This window comes from Octopus sinensis, linkage group LG1 (assembly GCF_006345805.1).
Source record: "Octopus sinensis linkage group LG1, ASM634580v1, whole genome shotgun sequence".
In the NCBI taxonomy this organism is placed as follows: domain Eukaryota; kingdom Metazoa; phylum Mollusca; class Cephalopoda; order Octopoda; family Octopodidae; genus Octopus; species Octopus sinensis.
The window spans coordinates 113551737-113559236 of NC_042997.1; the positions used below are offsets into that span (position 1 = coordinate 113551737).

General features: G+C 37.8%; 1 long non-coding RNA gene across 1 annotated transcript in view; it reads left to right on the forward strand.

The window, feature by feature from the left end:
- LOC118763949 overlaps nt 1-7500 on the forward strand; it is a 255222-nt gene that overhangs the window by 100591 nt on the left and 147131 nt on the right. The window contains exon 2 of the long non-coding RNA XR_004999721.1: nt 2041-2119. This is a non-coding gene — a long non-coding RNA (uncharacterized LOC118763949). The remainder of the gene's footprint in view (nt 1-2040; nt 2120-7500) is intronic.

Consider the following 7500-nt stretch of genomic DNA (forward strand, 5'->3'; position numbering starts at 1 on the left):
CAAGATTGGGGCTTGGTGCAGCCATCTGGTTCGCCAGTCCTCAGTCAAAATTGTCCAACCCATGCTAGCATGGAAAGTGGACGTTAAACAATGATGATGACGATTTTAACCTATTTTCAATCATCTGTAAAAATTTTAAATATTCAGAAATGTAAGTACTCTGGGGCTTAATGGGTTAACATAGAATTTAGATGGTTGGTTTTGATTTAGGTCAGTTTCAAACAGAAAGTTTCTATCATAGAATCAAGGGTATTTCTGGGCAGGTTGGTATCAAAAGGCTTTGATCAGCCCAAGGTTATGATAGAAAACACTTGCCCAAGTTGTCACACAGTGGGACTGAACCTAGAAACATGTGTTTGGAAGTAAGCTTCTTACGACACAGTCACGCCTGCACCTTTAATCAAGTTTATTTAACTTCATGCCAGGAATTTACTAATTAATTCCAAGTGACATTTCGTTTTCTTTCTACCTATTTATAATTGAAGCAGTAAATTAGCACTAAATAATACAATAGGTAATTAATGGAAAGTTATAATTAATATTGTGACATTCCTTTATGGTTACTTGTAATTCTTCACTAATTATTAACTTCTATTCCAATAATTATTAAAAGGTTTCTTCTTCCAATAATAAATTCTCTGTGAATTACTATTGAGATCTTGGAGAAGATTCTGGTAACTTTTGAAGTGCTGCAGTTTGAAATGTTAGAAATTCTTCATATTTGGTATGTGTGTTATTTGGCCTGATTTCATCTAAAAATACCAGGAAAGTTCTTTAAATGCCAATTCCTGGAAGAAGGAGGAGAACCATTTAAATGTGAACAGTTTGGAATAAATTGGTTTATCAGTTTCTTTTGGAGGAATTTTTAAGAATGATATTTGAAAGAAATATTATTTTCTTTAACACTTTTATTGCCATTTTTTCTGTTAAAATACAGTAATTTCTGTTTCAAAGAATTTTGGAAATAAAAATTTGGTAAAATAAGTTTGCCATTATTGAACTTAAAATACAGTCATCATCATCTTTTAACATCTGCCTGCCATGCTGGCATGGGTGGGATGGTTTGACAGGAGCCAGCCAGGCATAATTTTGAAATTAATCAAGAATTTAGTAAAATAACTCTGTCATTATTAAACAAACGTTTAAGGTGGTGAGCTGGCAGAATTGTTACTGCACCAGAGACAATGCTTAGTGGTATTTCTTCCAATACTTTACATTCTGAGTTCAAATTCTACCCAGGTCAACTTTATTTTTCATCCTTTCAGGGTCGATGAATTAAATACCAGTGAAGCCCTGGGGTCAAAGTAATTGACTTTTTCCCTCCTACAAGATTTTTAGCTTTGTGTCTTTAGTAGAGAGGATTATTAAAACTAACGTTTGGCACATGAATTAACATAGGCGCAGGAATGGCTGTGTGGTAAGAAGCTTGCTTACCAACCACAGTCTCACTGCGTGGCACCTTGAGCCAGTGTTTTCTACTATAGCCTCAGGCTGACCAAAACCTTTTGAGTGGATTTGGTAGACGGAAACTGAAAGAAACCCATCGTATATACATATATATGTGTGTGTGTGTGTGTGTTTGTATTTCTGTATTTGTCTCCCCACCATCGCTTGACAACCGATGTTAGCATGTCTACGTCCCTGTAACTTAGTAGTTCAGCAAAAGAGACCGATAGAATAAGTACTAGGCTTACAAAGAATAAGTCCTGGGGTTGATTTGCTCGACTAAAGGTGGTGCCCCAGCATGGCCACAGTGAAATGTCTAAAACAAATAAAAGAAAAAAAGAACAACAAGGAATTTTGATGGAATGATTTTAATTTAGATCACTTTAAATCTGGCAGTTTTTATATCATCGAAGCAGGACTGATCTTAGGAGGTTGGTATGAAAAGGGTTAATTCATAAAAGCCATTAAGTAATGATTGCAGATGTAAGATTCCATTAAATAAACAGTGAATAACCATATCTGTTTATCTGCTTTTCTAAATTTTTTTTTATCTTTGATAATCTGTTGACAAATGTTCTTTCTTTCTTTCTCTAGAATTGGTAAGATTTATGAATGACTTGTGGAATTGCCATAGACTTTCTTCACATATGGATTATATCTTAGCAACAAGGAGGTAAGCTGAAGTTTGTTTGTTTTGTTGTTTTTTTTATCCATTTTGTCGCCTTTTGTGAAGAGTAGTGCCATTGGTTACAGATTTATAATGGACTGATCTGTGGTTCACTGCTTTTCTGGTGGCAAGATTGACACAACGGCATCCGAACAACTCAGGTGGAATAATTCCTATTTTTAGATTGAAAGGAAATGGTTTATTGGTTTCTTTTGCCAAAGTTTAATTCCTTCACCAATTTGCATCGAAGAATGATATACATATTCATCCACACACACGTACACAGCCACTGGCACACACACACACACACACATACATACATGTTCACACACATACACTCACACTCGTATAATGCATACACATACATAAACACATGTATGCATTCACACACACACTCTCTCTCTCACACACACAAACACACAGACTTTGACATCTTTCTTAAAATAATTGACTTGCCTGAGATGTTATGAAAAGGCAAAGTCAATATTCTGAATATTTTAAAATATTTTCCTTCTCTTAATTGAATTTTAACCTTGTTGATGACTGTTGATAATACATGAAGCCATTAAGATCCAAAGATTTGTTCTCACACACACACACACACACACACACACACACACATTCCCATCCAAAATAGAGATAAGTACCAACACTTTCATGTGGCATGCTCGAACAATTGTGAAGATGAAAATAGAAATAATACATTTCTAAATCTCCCAGAGAGATTTATACAGTGGCAGCACGATTAAGTGATGGTATGTTGTCAACTTAATGTGACAGTCCCATAAAAGGGAAGAATGCTACTGTTATTTAGCCCTAGGAAATATGCTACTGCATGAATCTCTTTGAGATTTAGAAATGTAGTATTTCTATTTTCAAAAATCAGTGAATGTATTCCACTTGAAATATATGTTTTCAAAGACGGACGGGCATTGACAGCTAGCAAGCCATGCTACTCCAGACTGATGATGAGCAATGACTCTGAAACTGACCCACAAATAAAGAATGCTTATCCACCAATGTTGTGCTCTCATTCACACTGTTTGATATTAGTGTGTGTGTGTGTGTCTGTATAAATATAAAAAAACAAAGAACAAACACAAAAAAACAACAGCACGAGGATGTGGTACATGTAAAGTATTAGCAGACACTCAGGGAAGGAAAGAAAGGTGGTTTAATGTTTCGAGCAAAGCTCTTCTTCAGAAACGGGGGACAGAGGAAAGTCCAATAGAAAAGAAAGACAGAGGGAAAAAAATCGCCAACGATTCACCTGTGGTTATATATACACATATATATATATATATATACACACACACACACACGTATGCAGACCTGACTGAGTGAAGGAATGGAAGAAAGTGACAACTAGAAGCGGTGTGGTCAGTTTGGGGACATCTTGATTTCCTGTATGTGGCTTTCATCTCCATTTTAGGGGACACTATTTTATACATTGATATTATAATTATGGAAATTTTAAATTATTTTTTCCATTCGTATAATATTCTTACTCTTCATTTCAACTTCTTAATGTCTTCTTTTTGGTGCCCATGGGCCAAATAACAAATTATCATTATTATTATTATTATTATTATTATTATTATACACTCAACAGATTAGACTGTTGGAAAAGAAAAGAATCTTAACATCGGGTTACAACAAATAGCCTTAGATGCCAAGAACCCTCCTGTTATTATTATTATTATTATTATTATTATTATTATTAAGATGGTGAGCTGGTAGGATTGTTAGCATGCCAGGCAAAATGTTTAGCAGCATTTCACTCATCCTTACATTTTGAGTTCAAATTCTGGCAGTTGAACACTGGGGGTCGATGTCATCGACTAGTCCCCTCCCCCAAAATTCCAGGCCTTGTGTAGTATTACTATTTCCACTTCACTTCTCAGAACTGTCGTTTTCACTTGCTCTGGTTAATTCTGTAAGAGCAGACAACAACCTGTTGTCAAGGATCTCACAGGGTCTCTTTCCACGATACTTAACACCTAAGCACCAATCTCAAAATCCTTGTTGTCTCCAATAAAGCTGTTTGTGGTGCCTGTTCTACCCTCATGTCAATCCCAATTTCACCAACAAATTTCTCAAACCTGCTTCTTAATGCTCCCAGTGCCACTACAATTACTGGTATGACAATTACTTTCTTCATTGCACACTTTCGTACAATCTCATCTTTTAGTGGTTTCTTGTACTTCTCAATCTTTAGCAAAGGTGGAGGTATTGTTTAGTCATGTTTGTTTGTTTGTTTGTCCATAGACAAAATATCTCAAGAGCCGCTGCATGGATTCGGATGAAACTTTCAGGGATGTTTGGTGTCGTGACTGACACAAACTGATTAGATTTTGGGATCAGTCCAGTACCGGACAAAGATTCTGGATTATTTTTCCAGGTTTTTTACTTAATTTTTGAGAGAGGTCAGGTTCATTTTTAGTATTTTTGTTTGTGAGAGCAGTCGAGCGTATTTCAGATATTCCCATTCTAAAAGTCATCATTGAGAGTACATTGGTGTTGCCTTGGCGGAAGTTTATTCTCTCTGAGTCCTCTTGTTATTATTAAAACTATTCTGCATGCCATGTCCAAGTATTGCTGACCTGTGGAGTTATTATTCACATTATTTACATTGGATGGATATGTGTCCTCATCTTGTTTGTTGTTACCTCAACGTTTCGGCTGATTTACTCTCCAGCCTTCATCAGGTGTCCTGGTAGGATTTTGAAACAGTGGTAACAACAAACAAGATGAGGATACATATCCATCCAATGTAAATAATGTACAGAATTCCTGATCTCTAAAATGTAGAACAGTGTTGTGCAGTTATGTCAAAGAGCTGTTATTATGTGTGGGGCAAATCCAACAATCAGCCGAATCCATTGTGAGGATTGCCTCACCACCCGCATTTAGCGAGGTGGAGCAGGCAGGGTTCTTCTGTCTGGTGGCTATAGCAGAAGGGGTTGTGTGCTGGATGAGGATGACAGAATTGAGGAAAAGCACCTTCCTCTTCAGTCAAACCCTTGTCATCTTTTTTAAGTTCCACTTGAACAGGAAAGTGAGGGTGGAGAGGGAAGTGCTCCCTCCTTCCCAGTGAATTTGTGAAAAGATGGATGACTGTAGTAAAAATGGTTTAGAGTGAAAGGCCCTACTCTAAGTATGCATCTGTAGATTGGAGAACAGGAGAGAGAACTCATGTCTTTGGTGGCCAGGCTAATCCTGGATCTACGGGGTTCCTCGATTGGCCCTAGCTGGAGTTTTTCCTGAATCAGGAGGACCGCATCATTCATGATTTTTTTTTTATTTATGCGCCCTTCTCAAGCCTAGCCAGGCTCATGGGCCTTGTTTCTCAGTTTCTGTGGCGTATGTGTTCCCCCTAGCTGAACGGGATGCCAGTCCACCGCAGCGTTACTCAAGAAACAGGACGAGAGAGTGAGAGAGAAAGTTGGGGTGAAAGAGTACAACAGGGGTTGCCACCACCCCCTGCCGGAGCCTTATGGAGCTTTAGGTGTTTTCGCTCAATAAACACACACAACACCCAGTCTGGGAATCGAAACCGCGATCCTCTGACCGCGAGTCCGCTGCCTTAACCACTGGGCCATTGTGCCTCCATCCTTCATGATGCCACATACTAAGTATACTTTTATTGCGTGTCCCTGTCTTTTCCATTTCTTTCTCCCTAACCTTTATGTAAATCCCCACACAAATTATTGTCTGTCTTTGTGATGTCCCCTTCATCTGTGCCCCTGTGGCTTATAAAAGAAATTATTAGAGTTGTTATCGACTGGAACTAGAGTAGAATGTGAGTTGTGGGATGAGTAAGAGAATATATGAGAAATCTGTTGGTGATTGCGTTTGTTGTTCTTCTTTTCATCATCATCATCATCATCTTCAAAAGGATCCATTAACACTGTTTTCAGTTGTGTGGTTATTTGGTCCCCAAGCACTTTATATACATTAAATGTGTGTTTGTCTAGGCATTTCTGATATTATGTTAGCATTCATATATCTGTGTGTGTGTGTTTGTGTGTGTAAAACTGTTTATATATATATTATCTAACAATACTTCCGTCAAGCTACAAGAATATTTTCAAAGAGAACACACCTTTTGTGATTCATCTTTGGAATGTTGTCTGCTCGAGTTCCTTTCTATGAATTCCACTAAAACCAAAATTTACCACTTGAAAGTGTCTATGCAGTAGTTCAGTCTTCGAGCCTAGATAAACTTATCCTGTTCTTTGTCTTCTCTTTGTTTCTTTATATCCATTAACAGTTGTTGTGTAGCCTCAGGTCAACCTCATCAAACAAATCTATCTATAATCAAAAGCTCTCCAGTTATGGCCATCCTGTCTTATTTTTAAGAATGGGGTTAAATTATCCCTTATATCTTTTCTTGAAAGAAATATCTGATTGGGGCAGATTTGGCTGTCATTTCAGGCAAACTCACTGGCTAAAATAAAATTTTGAATCCTTTTTGTATTAATAATTTAATTATGCATTGGCACAGATGTATAGGCAGAGGCATGGCTGTGTGGTTATGAAGCCGCCTTCCTAGCCATGTGGTTTTGGTTTCAGTCCTGTTGTGTAGCACCTTGGGCAAGTATTTTCTACTGTAGGGCCCTCCTTGGGCCAACCAAAGCTTTCTGAGTAGGTTTAGTAGACAGAAACTGAAGGCTTGTCAAGTGTGTGGCTGTATGGTAAGAAGTTTACTTCCCAACTACATGTTTCTAGGTTCAGTCCTACTCCTTGTCACCTTGGGCAAGTGCCTTCCACTATAACTTTGGGTCAACCAAAACCTTGTGAGTGGATTTGGTTGACGGAAACTGAAAGAAGCTTCTCATATATATATATATATATATATATATATATATATATATATATATATATATATGATTGGCGTTAGGAAGGGCATCCAGCTGTAGAAACACTGCCAGACTAGACTGGAGCCTGGGGCAGTCCCGAGCTCCCCAGACCCCGGTCAAAACCGTCCAACCCGTGCTAGCGCGGAAAACGGACGTTAAACGATGATGATGATGATGATATATACATACATACACACACATGCACACAGGTGTGTGTTGTGTTTGTCCCCCATCACTGCTTGTGTTTACATCCCAATAACTTTAGCAGTTTGGCAAAAGAGACTGACCGAATAACTACCAGGCTCAATTCATTTGACTAAAATACTCTTTGAGGTGGTTCCCCAGCATGGCCACTGTCTAATGACTGAAACAATTAAAATGATGATGGCTGTAAACAAGTGTCTCTGTCATTCTTTTCAAATATTTTATGAAAAACAGAACTGGCCAAAAGGACATTATTTACATTTGACAGATATTTCTCCTCATCTTGTTTGTTAACACAACGTTTTGGCTGATATACCCTCC